Below are 17,887 nucleotides of genomic sequence, written 5' to 3'. Positions count from 1 at the left end.
AAAGAAAGAAGAGAAAATAATAGTATGGAGCTCTTCGGCTCGTTATTGCTTACCGGGGTCTGGTGCTGCACAAAGTGTCAGATAACATATGCGAAAAAGGATTATAGATGCACGGGGTCTACGCCCGGCTTTGTACAAAGGATTACATGCAACAGCGGCAAGACTTGTACAAAAGGTGGTTGCCGGAAAAGCTTCCGGCAACCGCGCCCTACGGGTAAAACTTACGAAGATGTTCTATGTTCCAGGAGTTGCTCACCGGAATGCCATCTTCGGTCTCAAGGCAGACAGCGCCGGGCCTAGTGACTCGTTTCACCCGATAAGGGCCTTCCCACTTCGGCGTCAACTTGTTGGAATTCTTGGCGGACTGAACACGCCGAAGAACAAGGTCGCCTTCCTCGAAGCTCCTGGCTTTAACTTTGCGGCTATGGTAGCGACGCAAAGCTTGCTGGTAGCGAGCGGCTCGCACAGCAGCCTGGAGACGGTCTTCCTCAAGGAGCAGCGCGTCATCTTGCCGCAGCTGCTCTTGCTCAAGCTCATCATAAGCGAGCACTCGAGGCGACCCGTAAACGAGTTCCGTGGGGAGAACTGCCTCTGCTCCATAGACTAGAGCGAAAGGTGTCTGGCCAGTGGCTCGATTTGGTGTCGTTCTGATTGACCAAAGAACCACCGGCAGCTCCTCGATCCAGTTCTTTCCGCACTTGTGCAGCCTGTCGAAAGTTCTGGTCTTGAGCCCGCGCAGCACTTCAGCATTTGCCCTCTTTGCTTGACCATTGCTTCTCGGATGAGCAACAGAAGCGAAGCAGACCTTGGCGCCAAGGTCTTGGATGTACTGCATGAAGGTGCGGCTCGTGAATTGCGTGCCGTTGTCGGTGATGATCCTGTTAGGAACCCCGAAACGGCAAACAATCGACCTGAAGAACTTGACTGCTGACTGTGCTGTCACCTTCCTCACTGGTTCCACTTCCGGCCACTTTGTGAACTTGTCGATTGCAACGTACAAGAACTCAAAGCCCCCGACAGCTCGGGGGAAGGGGCCGAGAATGTCGAGCCCCCAGACCGAAAATGGCCAGGATAAAGGGATCGTCTAGAGAGCTTGAGCTGGCTGGTGTATCTGTTTCGAATGGAACTGGCACGCTTCACACTTGGTTACTTGTGCAGTTGCATCCTGGAGGGCTGTCGGCCAAAAGAAGCCTTGTCGGAATGCTTTGCCGGCAAGTGCTCTTGCGCCAATGTGGTGACCACATATTCCTCCATGTATCTCTGCCAACAGCTGTTGTCCATCTTCCCAGCGAATGCACTTCAATTTCACACCGTTGAGTCTTATTCTGTACAGTGTATTGTCGACAAACTTGTACATACTTGACTGCCGGGCTACTCTTTCCGCTTCTTCTTGCTCTTCGGGAAGCTCTCCTGTCTGAAGGAAATGGACAATCTGCTGTGCCCATGCTAGAGCTTGTGGCTCGACAACAAGGACTAAAGGCGTATCTGTTGCTGTGGGAACATCCGCTTCTATGGCAAGGACTTGCGGCCCTGCCGGAGCGTGATATTCCCCGGCAAGCTTGCCGGAGCAAAACTTGTCGGGAGCGTCTGCTTCAATGGAACAAACCAAGAGGTTCGCCGGAGCAGACTGCTCCTCAGCACTCTTGGCGGTGGCTTCGGGAGCGTCAGGTTGAGTTGAGCCCCATGGCTCTTTCATCTTCGCGGGTTCGGATCGTGGCTTCCCAGCCCCTTCCTATCCATCCCTGAACCCCTACCTGGCGGAGGTGAACGGTGCGAGGAGTGGGGCGTGCTCGGACTCCTAACCACGTTAGAAGGAGCAGTGCCCCGTCCAGGCGACCATACTTCGCTCGAGCCAGCATGTTGACGTGCATGTTGGTCTTGAGCGCCACGAGAACCACCAGCTTGATCTTGGCCCAGTGGACGTATGGCGCTGCGAACGCCATGACGCCGCTGGTCCCGCGCGTCCTGAGAGGGGCACGGTGTGCGCATGGACGCCGAGGTCTGTGCTGCCTTGTCCTTGGACTTGGCCGCACTAAGGGCTCCCTCGTCGACGCCCATTCTTCCGCCGGCGTCCACTCCACCACCCGCTTGCTCCGGAGGCGGTGAAAGCGACACAGACGGAACAGCTGCCTCCGAATCCTTCTTCTTCGTTGGCATGTCGATGAAGACGATGAAGATTTAGCTCGCGTGCACGCCGGATCGGGTTCACACAATCTCGACGCCCCCCTACGTGGCGCGCCAAAGATGTCGGGGAAACTGATCCACGAACACCTATGGGGATCGGCGGACCGAGCCCCTTTCGATTCGGTGAGGGCGGAGGTCGAGCAAAGAGCGGATCAAGGCGGTACACGCTAGCAGTTTTACCCAGCTTCGGGCCGCACAGATGCGTAAAACCCTACTGCTGCTTGTTTGTGTGTATTGAATCCTTGCTCAGGAGCGATGGACGCTATCAGACTAAGTGTGGGAGTGTTTCTGGTGTTTCGAATGAGCCGAACCCCTTCTACGTTGCGCCTGGGCCTCCTTTTATATTCTCAAGGGGTCACCGACAGGTGGCAACGTAGACTAGAAGGGTAGAAATGGAAAAAGAATGTGGTAGCTGCACCTACCGCTACTGTAGACACAGTGCACCCTACCTAACTCTGACGGCAGGGGACAAGAGCATTGAATGCCCGTCTGAGTCGCCTAAACAGTGCAAAAAGTGACCGTTAGGAGCGCCACCGTTTGCCACGATGGCCTTCTCTTCATCTCCGCTTGCCACCGCGTACCCCTAGCTGCGCGGCCTCCTGCCACGTGTGCTTGGGAGAGTCCTAGAGCGACACGTTAGCAGGTGTGCTGGAGCGCGGGCACGAAGTGGGGGTTTCCCGCGGCAAGCTCCTTGCCACGGTCGTCGTCTTGTCGTGTTTGGGAGCTTGTCGCTCGCCGGATCTTGTCGGGACGCAGGGCGCGTCGCGGCAAGCTTTCTTGAAGTGCCGTGGTTGGCCTTCCCGGCAAGCTCCTCTTGCCGGGGCCTTGTCTCTTCCCGGCAAGATCCTCTTGCCGGGGCCTTGTCTCTTCATCTTGAATGCTTTGTTCTTGAATGGCTCCAAAGGAACCTACAGAGGACTCTGGCGGTCGTCCGGCAAGCCTTGCCTCGGGGCGCTGCAACTGCCCGTGCACGAGTTCGGGATACTAGGGTACCCCTACTCTAGTACACCGACAATGATATTACTGTTGATCCAGATATAATTACTTTGGTTGAATCTGATCCTTTTTATGGCTATGAATCTGAAACTGTTGTGGCACATCTTTGTAAGTTAGATGAAATAGCTGCCCTGTTTACTAATAATCTGAGATCGCGCCACTTTTATATACTCAAAATATTTCCGTTCTCATTAAAGGGTGATGCTAAGAAATGGTTTAATTCTCTTGATCCTGCCTGTGTGCAAAGTCCCCAGGATATGATTTATTACTTCTCTGCTAAATATTTCCCTGCTCATAAGAAATAAGCTGCTTTGAGGGAAATATACAATTTTGTGCAAATTGAAGAAGAGAGTCTCCCACAAGCTTGGGGGAGGCTTCTCAAGTTACTTAATGCTTTGCCCGATCATCCTCTTAAGAAACCTGAAATATTTGATATCTTTTATAATGGACTAACTGATGCTTCCAGAGATTACCTGGATAGTTGTGCTGGTTCTCTTTTCAGGGAAAGAACACCGGATGACGCTGAAATTTTATTGAATAATATGTTGGCAAATGAAAATAATTGGGCACCTCCTGAGCCACCTCCCGAGCCAACTCCTGAGCCAGCTCCTGAGCCAATTACTGAGCCTATTCCTAAACCAACTCCGAAGAAGAGAGGTGTTCTATTTCTCAGTCCCGAAGATATGCAAGAGGCAAAGAAATCTATGAAAGAAAAAGGTATTAAAGCTGAAGATGTTAAGAATTTACCTCCTATTGAAGAAATACATGGTCTTAATTTACCGCCTGTTGAAGAAGTATATGATCTCAATTACTTATTTACTGAAGAACCTCCCGATATCCCGACACAGGTAGTAAAGATAAATTCTCTCTATAGATATGATAAAGTTGAAGTCCCTCCTACTAAAATTGCTAGTCAGTGCTTGGATGAGTTTGATGACTTTATGTTTAAGCAAGATGACTTTAATGCTTATTTTGGTAGACAATTAAAGAAGAATACCTTTATGATTAAATGTTTGAGTGATAATATGGATAATATTAGAGGTGAACTTAAACTTGTTAGCAAACATGCTTCTATGGTTACCACTCAAGTAGAACAAGTACTTAAAGCTCAGAAAGAAATGCTTGATGAAATGAATAGTAAGAAAAATGATTATGCTGTTAGAGTGGCTACTAGAACTGGTAGAATGACTCAGGAACCTTTGTACCCTGAAGGCCACCCTAAGAGAATCGAGCAAGATTCTCAAAGAAATAATATTGATGCACCTAGTCCTTCTAAAAGGAAGAAAAAGAAAAATGATAGAACTGTGCAAACTTCTAGTGAACCTATTGCTGAACCACCTGATAATCCAAATGATATCTCTATGTCTGATGCTAAAACACAATCTGGTAATGAACATGAACCTAGTGAAAATGTTAATGATTGTGTTTATGATGATGCTCAACCTAGTAATGATAATGATGTAGAAGTTGAACCTGCTGTTGATCTTGATAACCCACAATCAAAGAATCAACGTTATGATAAAAGAGACTGCTAGGAAACATGGTAAAGAAAGAGAACCATGGGTTCAGAAACCCATGCCTTTTCCTCCGAAACCATCCAAGAAAAAGGATGATGAGGATTTTGAGCGCTTTGCTGAAATGATTAGACCTATCTTTTTGCGTATGCGATTGACTGATGTGCTCAAAACAAATCCTTATGCTAAGTATATGAAGGATATCATTACTAATAAAAGAAAGATACCGGAGGCTGAAATTTCCACCATGCTTGCTAATTACACTTTTAAGGGTGGAATACCAAAGAAACTTGGAGATCCAGGAGTACCTACTATACCTTGCTCCATTAAAAGAAATTATGTTAAAACTGCTTTATGTGATCTTGGAGCCGGTGTTAGTGTTATGCCTCTCTCTTTATATCGTAGACTTGACTTGAATAAGTTGACACCTACTGAAATATCTTTGCAAATGGCTGATAAATCAACTGCTATACCTGTCGGTATTTGTGAGGATGTACCTGTTGTGGTTGCAAATGTTACTATTTTAACGGACTTTGTTATTCTTGATATTCCTGAGGATGATAGTATGTCTATTATTCTTGGAAGACCTTTCCTTAATATTGCAGGGGCTGTTATTGATTGCAACAAAGGCAATGTCACTTTTCATGTTAATGGTAATGAGCATACGGTGCACTTTCCGAGGAAACAACCTCAAGTTTATAGTGTCAACTCTATTGGACAAATTCCATCGATTATATTTGGAGGTTTTGAATTTCCTCTTCCTACTATCAAAAAGAAATATGATATACTTATTGTTGGGGATGTCCATATCCCCGTTGAGGTAACATAGTGTTATTCGAAATTTCTCCGGTTCCATGATTATCGGAATGAGTTTGTTAACAAGACTTGATCAACCTTGTTAGTGGATTCTTTTTGATGAGCATGAGATGGATGAAACTAGAAGCACAACCTTCTGTACCCTCTTTATATTTTCTGTTCTTTAGTAGAAATAAAGTAAAATAGTATTTTTCTGTCTGTTTCCTGACTTATCCGTGCAATATAAAAATATCCCGAAAATAAAAGTCCTCAGAACGCCATGCCAATTTAATATGATTTTTTCGGGAATATTTAAGGATTTTTAGTGCAAAAATTACCGCGGGGGGAGCTGCCACCTGGTCACGAGGGTGGAGGGCGCGCCCTACCTCCCTGGGCGCGCCCCCCTACCTCGGGGGCCCAAGGTGGCCCTCCTCCACTTATTCCTGCACCCATCTTCTTCCTCTGTCTCGCACAAACCCGAAAAACCAACTCAAGCTTGTGTTCCAGCAACTTTTGCTGTGATTTTCGATCTCCTTGCTCAAAGCACCTCTCGCAAAACTGCTTGGGGAGATTGTTCCTTGGTATGTGACTCCTCCATTGGTCCAATTAGTTTTTGTTCTAGTGCTTTATTCATTGCAAATTTGTGCTGCATAGGTGACCATGTTCTTGAGCTTGCATGTCAAATATATATGGTTCCAAGTAGTTCTAATGCTTGATATATGCTCTAGGCACTTGTATGAGTAGTTGCTATCAATCTTATTGAAGTTGGTTCACTTTGTTTGAAGTTACTAAAAATTTCAGATTGTTTCAGAAATAATGAAGAGACTTATGAGGGGCTCGTCGAGCCGAAGTTCTAAGGAGAAATAAAAGGAAGAAGAACAGAAGCCCAAATTTAATCTGCCTCGTATCGCGGAGGTCCGGCCGTGTGAATGGCCTTCCGATGACTTCTTGAGAAGTGTCGGGATTTATGAGATTTCTATCTATTGATTGAGAACGCCGGCCTCACCAACTTCCTCCGCGACCAACGTCAACAGTATCTCTTACTCACAAATACTTTTGTGCAGAACTTCTACTTTTTCCCTAAGAAATCACCTCCAACAGTAGAGTTCCATTTATATGATGTTGCTAGGGAGATGACATTAGCTGCATTTTGCGAGGTTTGCAAAATACCTTTCGAGGGTTCTTTAGATGAACCACACCGTAATGAAGTGGAAGCTTATATTGACACTATCACTGTGGGAGAAACCAGGAAGGTTTCTGATGCAAGAATTACTAGCATACATTTCCCTGTTTTACGCTACTTTGCCTTATTTGCTAGTCGTTGCTTGATTGGTCGCGGGAACTATGGGAACCTTAGTATTCCTGATATTATTATTTTGCTCCATGGTTTATACCGCAATGACTCTGTTAGTATGGGTGGAATTGTTGCTAGACGGTTGAGTATGAACCATACTAAGGGCCCCATCTTTGGAGGCATTTATGCTTCAGGCCTAGCTGAACATTTTGGAATACCTATTAGGCATGAGGAGAAAGAAGAAACAGCGCTGCCCCGTGCTTATTTAGATTATAAGAGTATGGTAGCGCATGATTTTCTTGTTAAGAATCGCGAAAGGGCGCTTAAATATAAATTGTACTTTGATAAACATCACCCTGAGACTATTACTTTGCCTGCTCCCTCTTTGTTTAACTTTTCTGCAGGTACTTACATTGTTCCGTGGGCGGCTGTTCAAGCCTATCGGAATCCTGCACCAGCCTCGGAACCGGAGCCTCCACGAATGTCTGTTTATTCTTGGGATCCTGAGGCGGTTGCCAGCCAGTGGCAGTCAGAGTCCTCTTCATCATATTATGATCCCAACTATTCTTCATCGCAGTACGACCCCAGCTTCACCTACGGATATCAGCCAGGTTATCCCTGGCAATAGACCAACTTAGGCCAAAAGTCTAAGCTTGGGGGAGTATGTATTTCCCACCGACATTACATTCATGTTCACACTCATTGCTAGATGTCGGTGCTCATACTCTTTCATTGTAATATCCATGTTAGTTTATATTTATTTTTCTAGCTTTCTTCTTGTGTGTTTGATAAACCTTAAGAAAAAAAAAGAAAAAAAATTAGTTAGTCTACTTTCCATGCTTGTAGTAGAATTAAAAAGAAAACCCCAAAAATATTTTCCGTCCTTCTTTTGCTTGTTGGGAGCTTTCCTGTGTAAATAGTTTTTATTTTTCTTTTCCTTTCTTTGGGGGTCGAGAAGACTATATTGAAAATGCTTAGTGGCTCTTATATGCATGATTGTTTATTTAACTTAGAGCCCATATTACTTGTCTTCTCTCTTGAGTTGAATGCTTGCAGATTCCAACGTAGTCCAATGCACGTGCACTCCTATTAATATACACACCGTTCGGTCGTGCAAGTGAAAGGCAATAATGATGATATATGATGGACTCATTGGGATGAGAAAAGCTGGTATGAACTCGACCTCTCTTGTTTTTGTAAATATGATGATTCATCGTTCCTGATTCAGCTATTATGAAGTAAACATATTTGCAATGACATTTAGAGATTATAGTTGCTTGTGCCATGCTTGATTAGCTATGAGTTATAATGGTTAACCTTGCGTGCCAACATGCTATTGAGATGATTATGATGTGGTATGATAGGATGGTATCCTCCTTTAAATGAAGAGTGACTCGACTTGGCACATGTTCACGCATGTAGTTGAATCAAATCAGCATAGCCTTCATGATATTTATGTTCATGGTGGATTATATCCTACTCATGCTTATATTCGGTGTGAATTAATTTTAATGCATGTTTACGACTGTTGTCGCTCTCTTAGTTGGTCGCTTCCCAGTCTTTTGCTAGCCTTCACCTATACTAAGCGGGAATACTGCTTGTGCATCCAAACTCCTTAAACCCCAAAGTTGTTCCATATGAGTCCACTATACCTTCCTATATGCGGTATCTACCTGTCGTTCCAAGTAAATTTGTATGTGCCAAACTCCAAACCTTCCAATGAAATTCTGCTTTGTATGCTCGAGTAGCTCATGTGCAACTATGGTTGCCTATATCTTCCATGCTAGGTGAGTTATTCTCAAGAGGAGTGGACTCCGCTCCTCATTCACGAGAAAGGGCCGGTAACCGGGATGCCCAGTCCCATGATCCAAAAAGATCAAAGCAAATCAAAATAACTAAACAAAACTCCCCATGGGACCCGTTGAATGTTGGAGGCACTCGTTGTTTCGAGCAAGCCATGGATTGATGCTTGTGGAGGAGGGGGAGTATAAACCTTTACCATTCTGTTTGGGAACTGCCTATAATGCATGTAGTATGGAAGATACAGCCATCTCATAGTTGTTACGTTGACAGTGAAAGTATGCTGCTCAAAATATTATTTATCTCTATTTCAAAAATCAAGCTCTAGCACCTCTACAAATCCCTGCTTCCCTCTGCGAAGGGCCTATCTATTTACTTTTATGTTGAGTCATCACCCTTCTTATTAAAAAGCACCCGCTGGAGAGCACACTGTCGTTTGCATTCATTATGATTGGTTTATATTGGGTATGACTTGACTGGATCTCTTTTACCATGAATTACAATGTTTAGTCAGTCCTTGATCTTTAAAGGTGCTCTGCATTTATGTTTTGCGGTCTCAGAAAGGGCTAGCGAGATACCATTTTGTTAGATCATGTTATGATTATTTTGAGAAAGTGTCGTCATCCGAGTTTTATTATTATGGCTCGCTAGCTGATTATGCTATTGATATGAGTAATTGTGAGACCTACGTGTTATTGTGGGTATGGTTAGTTCATAATAATTGCTGAAACTTGAATGCTGGCTTTTCATATTTACAACAACAAGAGCAAACAGAGTTTGTAAAAGTTTTTCTTTTTCTCTTTCAGTTTGTTAACTGAATTGCTTGAGGACAAGCAAGGGTTTAAACTTGGGGGAGTTGATACGTCTCCGTCGTATCTACTTTTCCAAACACTTTTGCCCTTGTTTTGGACTCTAACTTGTATGATTTGAATGGAACTAACCTGGACTGACGCTGTTTTCAGCAGAATTGCCATGGAGTTGTTTTATGTGCAGAAAACAAAAGTTCTCGGAATGACCTGAAACTCCACGGAATATCTTAGAATAAATAATAAAAAATCCTCGCCAAAGATGAAGACCAGGGGGCCCACACCCTGTCCACGAGGGTGGGGGCGCGCCCCTCCCCCCTGGGCGCGCCCCCTACCTCGTGGGCCCCTTGGTGGCCCTCCGACGCCAACTCCAACTCCATATATTGGCTTTCGAGGAGAAAAAATCAGAGAGAAAGTTTCATCGCGTTTTACGATACGGAGCCGCCGCCAAGCCCTAATCTCTCTCGGGAGGGCTGATCTGGAGTCCGTTCGGGGCTCCGGGGAGGGGGATTCGTCGTCGTCGTCATCATCAACCATCCTCCATCACCAATTTCATGATGCTCACCACCGTGCGTGAGTAATTGCATCGTAGGCTTGCTGGACGGTGATGGGTTGGATGAGATTTATCATGTAATCGAGTTAGTTTTGTTAGGGTTTGATCCCTAGTATCCACTATGTTCTGAGATTGATGTTGCTATGACTTTGCTATGCTTAATGCTTGTCACTAGGGCCTGAGTGCCATGATTTCAGATCTGAACCTATTATGTTTTCATGAATATATGTGAGTTCTAGATCCTATGTTGCAAGTCTATAGTCACCTACTATGTGTTATGATCCGGCAACCCCGAAGTGACAATAATCGGGACCACTCCCGGTGATGACCATAGTTTGAGGAGTTCATGTATTCACTATGTGTTAATGCTTTGTCCCGGTTCTCTATTAAAAGGAGGCCTTAATATCCCTTAGTTTCCAATAGGTCCCCGCTGCCACGGGAGGGTAGGACAAAAGATGTCATGCAAGTTCTTTTCCATAAGCACGTATGATTATTTACGGAATACATGCCTACATTATATTGATGAACTGGAGCTAGTTCTGTGTCACCCTATGTTATGACTGTCACATGATGAACCACATCCGGCATAATTATCCATCATTGATCCGGTGCCTAAGAGTTATCCATATACTGGTTTACGCTTATTTACTTTTCCGTTGCTACTGTTACAATCACTACAAAAATACCAAAAACATTACTTTTGCTGTCTTTACTTTGTTGCCGTTATCACCACTATCATATTACTTTGCTACTAAACACTTTGCTGCAGATACTAAGTTTCTAGGTGTGGTTGAATTGACAACTCAGCTGCTAATACTTGAGAATATTCTTTGGCTCCCCTTGTGTCGAATCAACAAATCTGGGTTGAATACTCTACCCTCGAAAACTGTTGCAATCCCCTATACTTGTGGGTTATCACCTAACCCAGCTAAGATGTTGCATTGGAAGTGGTAGCAAATTTGGAACCTACACCATTATTTCTGACAGGCAAAAGGTATGCACCCTATCTTAACCAGTAGTTCAGATATATATTGTTATTAGTAGCTTTATTTCTTTTTGTTCATGACCATGGTTATTAATTTACAATCAGGGTCTTCTTAAGGCTATAAATGAGGTGTTCCCTGATTCCCCTCAGAGATACTGCCTCAGGCACATATATGCAAATTTTTAGTCAGCTGGTTTCAGAGGAGCGGAACTAAAGAAGCTAGTAGATCAGGCTAGCTACTCATTCACCAAACATGGCCATGAATTAGCAATGGCAGAGCTTAAAGCAGAGTGTGAGGATGCCTGGAAGTGGCTTAAAAAATTCCAAAGGAGACTTGGTGTAGGTTTGCAATGGATTACAATTGCAAAACTGATCTTTTTGTGAACAACCTTAGTGAGGTTTTCAACAAAATGATCCTTGATGTTAGGGCCAAACCAATTAGGACTATGTTTGAAGGAATTAGGACTAAGCAGATGATCAAAAGGCAGAAGACTAGGGAAAAAACAGAGAACAGCGGGTGGATGATCACACCCAACTATTCAGAAAAACTAGAGGAGAATAAGAAGTATGCCAAATTTTGTGATGCATATAAGGCAGGTCTTGACATTTGGCAAGTGTCTAGTAAGGAAAATCAGTACTGTGTGAACCTAGCTAGTAAATCATGTGACTGCAGGAGGTGGGACATGACAGGTGTGACATGCAGTCATGCAATAGCAGCAATGAGCAAGATTCACATGCACCCAGAGGACTATGTGCATGAATTTTTCAAAAAAGCACTATATATTGAAGCATACAAAGACATAGTGTACCCTGTCCCTGGTCCTGAATTCTGGTCTGACACCCATACTCAGGATATTGAGCCCCCAGTGTTCAAAGAAAAAGCAGGCAAGAAACAGACAGCTAGGAGAAAGGGTCAGTTTGAGGTGCGTGCACCAAAGGACACAAGCAGGATGGGAACAATTACATGCAGCAATTGTGGTCTACAAGGCCACAGATATACAAACTGTGGGAAAGCTCTAAAACCTAGTCTTGAGATGAGAAAGAATTTACAACAGGTCATTCAAATATGTTGCATTCTTTGTTTAATTATTTTAGGTCTGGTCTATTTACTAACTGAGTTAATTTTGTCATGCCGGAGAATAGAGAAATTTTTAGGGGTTCCTCTGGTGCTACACATCCACCTCCACAACCACCACCTCAACACCAAACTTCACAGATGCCAGCATCATCTGCTCCACCTCCTAAAGCAATGAGGAACAGAAAAACAGCAACAAGTAAGAGAGGTTCAACATCAACAGTTTCAGCAGGAGCAGCCAGGCCTTCACCAGCACCTGCAACAGGATCAGCATCAACAAGAGCTCCAAGAGGATCGGCATCAACAAGAACATTCAATGCACCAAGAACATCCACTGGAGAACCAGGGATATTGGTAGGCAAGAGGAAGAGGAAACCTCCTAGGAAGTTTGCATCCTATTTCAATGCTAGTGGAAACTATTGAAACTTTGTATCTAAGTTCGTGTGTATGGTACTAAGTTCGTGTTCTGCTACTAAATGTGTGTATGGTAGTAAGTTTGTGTTCTGCTACTTAGTTTGAGTGTATGGTACTAAGTTTGTGTTCTGCTACTAAATGTGTGTTGTGGTACTAGCCTGCTTAAATTCAGACATGTGAACTTGTGGACATGTTAATTTGTTTTATTTGTTGCACATTGCCATTTCTACAGTTCAGAAGTAACTGCCAAATTCATTTTAGAAAAAGAAATCTGCACAAAAAAAGTCTAGCCTGGGGCTCGAACCCAGGACTAGTTGGTTGTAACCATGTGTTTAATACCAATGGGCTAGTGCTGGTGATTTGTTTGACTAGCATCGGCCGAACTTATTATATGTTGTTAGCCACGTCCTCTGTTTAGTGTGCGTTGCGGCCGGTTGCATGGTGAGCGTGCGTTGAGTAAAACCAGCCGTTTCGGATTCTACGCCTTTAATATGTGTCCACCCACCACGCTCTCTGCTCACTCGCCCACTCGCCGCTCGCACCACCCACTCCACTTCCCCCTCTCTCATGTCGAAATCGCCGCCGACAACCACCGCCACCGCCGTCGCCATGGACTGGCAGCTGCCATCGAAGCTCTCGCCGGGAACAACCAGGAGATGCGCGCGCAGTACAGGGAGATCGCGCGCTGGTTCCCCAATATGGCGATGATGAGGAACCACGCCCGCGACCTCGTGAAGGTGATGACAACTACTGAAAAGCATCGCTCCTTCCCTGCCGGCCGCACCATCCTGCCGACGTCCCTTCTACTATGGGCGATGCGCGAGGTGCAGCGCTCCCCCGACCCCAGGCAGCGTGCCCGATGGTGGATGTACCACTCATCCACCACGCCGCCGGCAGCCGTGGACCACGTCACCGACGCCGTCCTCGCTCTCCCAGCCCCAATCAACAATGACTACTGGGAGAGGCGCAATCATGGGTCCTTGGGCCCTATGACGACTTTGACGCTTCTGACGACGAGTCCAGTGATGATGATGAGGACCAGTCCTCTGACGACTCTGACGACGAGGTGGATGAGGTCGTCGTCCTCTCTGACGACGAGCCTGAAGTGTAGCTGCTGGCTCCAATCCTCGACGCCGTGGAGGGGGACAGGAACCTCCCAATCCAAGTGGATGCGCTGCCGGAGGTCATCGATCTCCCAGCCGGCGTCGTCGTGAAGCAAGAACAAGATGGCGGCGAGGAAGATGTGGTGGAGCCGGCGCTGGGCAAGAAGAAGAGGGCGGCCGTGACTGCGGTGCGCCGCTCCCAGCGCCTGAAGATGCTGAAGAAGGAGGAGTGAAGTGCTGCCTTCAGTTAGTTCAGTGCAAAAAAATCCAGTTTCGTCAGTCCTGAACTTTCGTAAGTTCAGTAAGTTCCTAGGTTCGGTTTCGTCAGCACTATCTACTTGCTATCTATGTCAGGCACTATCTACTACTAGTTGCTATCTATGTCAGACTATGAATGGCAGTACTATCTATCTATGTCAGACTATCTATATATGTTAGTTGCTACTTGCTACATATGTTAAGTTATTTGTCAGACTATCTAAGCTACTTGCTATATATGTTACTTGTTGTTTTCTACTTCCAACTATGTCACTACTGTCAGTTATCCACACATGATATATGCAGAGTAAAATAGACTCATCATAGATAAAACATTCTTACTTAATTAACTTAGCATGAGTACTCACTTAGCATAGTAGGTCTTAACATAAAAGTCATTACATTATAGATAAAACCAACTATTTCTTAAACCATAAGAGTACCTCTCTCCCTCATACCATTCTGAAAGCACATGAAAATTTCCCAAAATATACACCTAACATGCAAGACATTCCAAGGCCAGCTATATATACAGGCCTACTAATTACTTAACCCACACACCAAGCACTTCACTCATTCATAATTGCCTTGATCCTCTCCAGCTTATCTTTGCTGGCATGCCCAGCATTGACCGGATCAGCAATCAGATACTCCAGCTTCTTCTTCTCTTGCTTAAGTAGGTCCCTGTCCCCCTCCACTTCCTTCATGGCCTTTCTCATGTTCTGAATGATATCTGCTTGGCTTTGAAGAATGCACCTTTGCTCCTTGGCAAGCTTCATCTTTTCCATACTTATCTCAATCTTTGCTTGATCCTCAAGTTGTTTCTTCTTTGCATTTAGATCATTGATTGCCTGACTGGTATAGTCCATGTCATGAGACATCTTGCCATCTTGATAGTCAAAAAGCTTGGATACATCTTCCACCAACTGGCTGTAGTTGTTTGACAGGAAATCAATTTTCTTCTGTAGCTTGGCCACCTCTTTCTCATGGGCTTGTTTGTCCTTGACCCTCCCCAAGTTCTGCTCATGGTACATGTCCCAAATCCTTGTTAGGCACCTTTGTAGAATCTCTGGCCAAGGACCATCCACCCACTCCACAACCCCACAGTTCACACCTACATCCTACAGAAGCAATTATTTATAATTAAGCACAAAGCACTTAGGAACAAACTTACTACAGATAACTAAAGTCATAAAGTCATTTCATTTAACTGAAACCCTTTGTTTAAATCAATATGCTCTCTGAATTATGCAAACATAATTCTTTCATAGTAAGCACACAACACCTGACTATATTCAGTTAACAGCTATATTTAGCAATAGATATAAATTCATTTAACTCTGTTCTTTTTCAGTTAACAGCTATATTCAGTTAACACCTAACAAATACATTTAGTTCACAGTACACTAAAGATCTCTGCATGTAGGTGTTCTCAGGTTCAGTCATGTATTGAATTCAGTTAACTAAAGATCTACTTTCACATATAGCTTCCATATGTATGGCACTTTCAAGTTTCAGTTCTAAACTACAGCACACATCTCTGCACATCACACATCTCTGCACCACATGCTGCACCACACATCTCCAGCAGCAAAACACATCACACATCTCCACCAGCAAAACAAGTTAGCGTGCAAGATTTAATACCTGCTGCACAGGACAACCCAGGAATCGCCTCCCTGTCAAAGCACCTTCAAAAGCCACCATCTTCTTCGGCCTCTGATGATGCATCATGCACGTCGGCTCAGATTCAGTGTAAGAACCACAGAAAGATGGTTCCACCACACTGTCAGGGGTTTCCTGCAAAAGAAAGTTCGAATCAAACCAAAACCAACTTGGAATCTCCAATTTGGATGAACTAACCCTAACCCTAACTCTGTTCCACCATTAGGCACTTACAAAGAGCTGAGGACCCATTGAAACCATGTTGATGTCCTCGTCCGAGCTCTCCTCGTCATTCCAGGATGGCATCCTCAACTTCTACCGGCAGCAATGGCCGCGGCGGCGACGGTGATAGGCTGACCTAGCTCAGAGCACCAGGGAGAGGGAGAGGATGAGGACGAGCGAGAGCGAGCGAGGAGGAAGAGAATGAGCGAGTGGCTGAGCTCGCTCTCACTTATTGGCCCACCGACATCCGCCGTTCGGACAGCGGACGGGGCGTTAACGGCCGTCACTGCGCGGCGGACGTCCGTTAGCCAGCGTGGCTACTGAATCGCGGGCCCAACCGGTCAGATTCGGGGTTAGCGTGGACGAAGCGAGCGATTTCGCGAGTTGGTAGTTTTTGGTCACGGTTTAGGACAAATTTGGTAGTTTTTGGCACAAAATCATAGAGTGGTAGTTTTTCATCACGTTTCCGTCAATTGTGGTAGTTTTTGGTTAAATACTCCAGGAAACAATGCAACAAGACTTCTCCTTCCAAGAGTTAGAGGAGTTGAGTTGACAATTGTCCATCTGGCACTAGCTTTCGCTTGCTCTCTCGTAGGAGTGGTTGGGTAACCCCAAGTGTAAGGGCTAACATAGCAATAAGTATTTCCCTCGATTGAGAACCAGGAGTTATCGAACCAGTAGGAAGTACTTCGGTAGCGACTAATGACCAGTGCCTGCACACAACACACAAAACAGACTTGTCCTCAACGAATTTTGCTGACATCATCTGTTTTCGTCCCTGTTTATATGCATGTGTGAAAGAAACAGAAAGGTTGACGTGTCACAATCAATGGGTAGAAGAGCGTGTGGCCCGATCTTCTTCAGCCCACACATGTTTCACTTATCAGGGTTCATGAATTTTCGCATATATATCTCATACATTACTGAACTTATCAACAATCGAAAGCAACCTTATGGAAAACTTATTAGGCACAATATATTACTCTAGAATGGAGTGTGCGTTCGCGAATAAATAGAACATGTTTTATATTTACTTTTTAAATTGACCTCGCCTAAAGCCAAATTCTGACAATTTGTCCCCTGTAGGAGTCCGACACCGAGTCGAGCTGATCTGCCCGGTCAGCCGGATCAACCTCGCGAGCTTATACATATATATAGAGCTAAACCGAACTAAACACACCGGAGGAAACACAATATACACACATCAAGCGCGACCGATATCCATATCCATCGGCATGGAAGGAGGAGCACGAGCAGCGCCTATGGCCCTCGGTTTTGAGGAGGAGGTGACGACGTGGCCGCCGCCGCCGCCGCCATCCTCGGACGGCCAGCTCACGCAGCTGCTGCAGTACTGTGCCGGGGAGCACGACCACGTCGTCGCCGAGCGGGCGTGGGGTCCTCCTCCGTTGGCGGCGGCTCCGCCACCCTCGCCGGACCAACTGATGCAGGAGCACGCTGCGAGACGGCGTCCCGCGCCCCGGATGAGGAGGAAGGCTTGCTCTTGGAGCGGCTGATGCAGGCTTACGACGACGAGCCATGGTTACCCGCGGAGTTGTTCCTCACCCCCATCGACGACTACCTGAGATGATAGATTCATCCTTGCATGGCCCCTTTGATCAAGCTTGATCGGTTGACCGATATGTAGTACTGTACCACAATTTGACACTGATCGCCTCTATAGTATCATCTGGAGTAGTATGTACTGGATGTAATGTTTTACTCGAGCCGTGTTAATTAGCAATGCTGGAACAATACTTGTATATTTGGTCTTATTTGGGGATAATTTAATCTGGTTTCTTGCCCACAGTGGGTAACAAGATGACAGTTTTTTTTTTGCGAGAGTTGATTAGTTAATGATCTCACACTGAGTTGCTTGAATCTCTTTGCAAAGAGAACTAAGGGCACCTCAAATGTGGACCCTTAAACTGCCCGCAACTATCCGGACTACGCGGTCTGGACATGCATAATTTGCCATCCAACACGGGCATATATCGGTCCGTAGGCCAGTCCGACGTGTTTAATTTGCCATCCAACATGGGCATGTACCGGTCCGTAGGCCAGTCCAAACGTGTTTAATTTGCCATCTAACATGGGGCATGTACTGGTCCGTAGGCCAGTCCGGACGTGTTTAATTTGCCATCCAACACGGACATGTACTGGTCCATAGGCCAGTCGGGACGTGTTTAATTTGCCATCCAACACGGGCATATACCGATCCGTAGG

The sequence above is a fragment of the Triticum dicoccoides genome, chromosome 3A (assembly GCF_002162155.2).
Source record: "Triticum dicoccoides isolate Atlit2015 ecotype Zavitan chromosome 3A, WEW_v2.0, whole genome shotgun sequence".
In the NCBI taxonomy this organism is placed as follows: Eukaryota; Viridiplantae; Streptophyta; class Magnoliopsida; order Poales; family Poaceae; genus Triticum; species Triticum dicoccoides.
This window is presented reverse-complemented; position numbering follows the sequence as displayed.